A 1,948-nucleotide genomic window follows, 5' to 3' on the forward strand; every position below is an offset into this window, starting at 1 on the left:
ACACACACACACACACACACACACACACACACACACACACACACACACACACACACACACATACGTTTAGATTTATATATAAGTACACTTAGTTATACACACACACATACGTATATTTGTATACGTGAGTTCATATAAATAGACACTCAGGGAAGCAGAGAGACTTATGTATTTACGTAACTAACACCGTTTCAGTGTAGAATGATTACTTAGTTTTACTGGGTCGACTGCACTTGTCAAAAGTACCTGCTGCCCAAGTAACCGCAATTGAAAAATTATCAAAAAAACTGATCAATATTCTTCGTAATTCTTAGGGAAAAACGGTTATCTTCGATGCTATAAATCGTTCGAAAGGAATATTCCATAGAGATATTCTCTTTGTGCTACTGTTTGTTTTGGAGTTAATCCACTGTTATTTCCTTAACAATTCTCTAGTGGGTCTTTTTGCAGTTATTTGTCGGCAAAAGACATCAATGTAATTTATAATTTTATTGTGGACATTCTGAAGATCAATATTGGAAAACTTTACAACGCTGAGAAACAGCTGGGATTAGTAGCAGCATTTTCTGTTGATATACGAACGGAATTTTGTATAATGTTGTGATTTAGATCTATTTTGTTACTTAAAATCGTGCTGGAAGCTTAAAATGAAATAATAAGATTAACAGACTTTATCACAGAAGAAACAAAGGTGAACGTTGCTTAATGTCAATCCAGACAATATTTAAGTGTCATTAGCTAGCATTCAGACAGAGAAACTAAACAACAGTTGCAAAATAAGTGTCAACCAGTGTTCAAACGCGAAGAAAAGAACGTAATACGGGATTGTGTGAATATATCAAGACGTTGTCTCTTTATGACGACCTTTCATGCAATCCTATATCTACTAGGTTATTGAACCGCAAGAAAAACACAGCATTGCATCTCTAAAATAGGATTTTCGAAGGAAGGATAAATCGATAACATCGACCCCAGAGCTCAACTGGTTTTTGTTTCATTGACCTGGGAACAATAAAAGGCAAAGTTGACTTCGGCGAAGTTTCTATTCAGAACGTAAGGACGGACGAAATGCCGCTAAGAATTTTGTACGGCATGCTAACGAATCTTCCAGCTCGCCGCATTGGACGATGCCAATATTGACAAGGGGTATTGGAACCCTTGGAATTGTACTTGTTACATCATGTCATTTAAGAAAGTTGTTCCTTTGAACTTCAAAAGTGTGAGACAAGTACATCATATCACTTGAAGAACAGAAGAGCTGACACAAATACCAAACATCTAACCAAAAATGTCGACAGTGTCAATTTCTGTGGAAGGTCTTAAGTAGGTGATCAGCTGTTGCCCAAATTAATCTCAACATACTACATTGTAATACTTTAACGGTATATACGTACAAGATTCTAATGCTTTAACTGTATACAATATCATCCATAGGAAAAATAATACTTAGATATGTATCCAGGCACTGTTGAGTGAAACACGAATATCGATGCAAAAATGTCAATGCATCGTTACAATGAAAACATCCTTCAAGTACAGATATTATAAGCGTGACTTAGTTGTTCAGAAGATAATACGAAAAATGTATGGTGCGTTGTAGAGGTTAACTATTTCGCTGATATAAACATTTCTTTCAAAACAAGCGAGAAAATGTATTTATAAATAATTGATTCGCCTACTGCCTTTCTCAAAATAATTATTGGCGCACTTGCCTATATTAGTAAGTCTAACATGTAAACACCGCGCTGTTAATGCGATATAAACTGTTCCGATAGGACATTGTTTCTTTGTAAAACCAGCTTCTTTATAGGATGTATTCAAGTAAGATGGCATGCATATATGTAACCTAGCGTTTCTCAAGTTTACCTGTTCTCTCTACCGCTTCATATATATTTATGTATGTATGTATGTTTGTCTGTCTGTATGTATATATATGTATATATATATA

The 1,948-nt window shown here is 35.0% G+C and overlaps 1 protein-coding gene across 1 annotated transcript in view; it reads right to left on the bottom strand.

Annotated features, from left to right (window-relative positions):
* LOC106869938 (sodium- and chloride-dependent glycine transporter 1) overlaps nt 1-1,948 on the bottom strand; it is an 89,950-nt gene that overhangs the window by 55,550 nt on the left and 32,452 nt on the right. The window lies entirely within an intron of this gene.

This window comes from Octopus bimaculoides, chromosome 10, assembly GCF_001194135.2.
Source record: "Octopus bimaculoides isolate UCB-OBI-ISO-001 chromosome 10, ASM119413v2, whole genome shotgun sequence".
NCBI classification, from domain to species: Eukaryota; Metazoa; Mollusca; class Cephalopoda; order Octopoda; family Octopodidae; genus Octopus; species Octopus bimaculoides.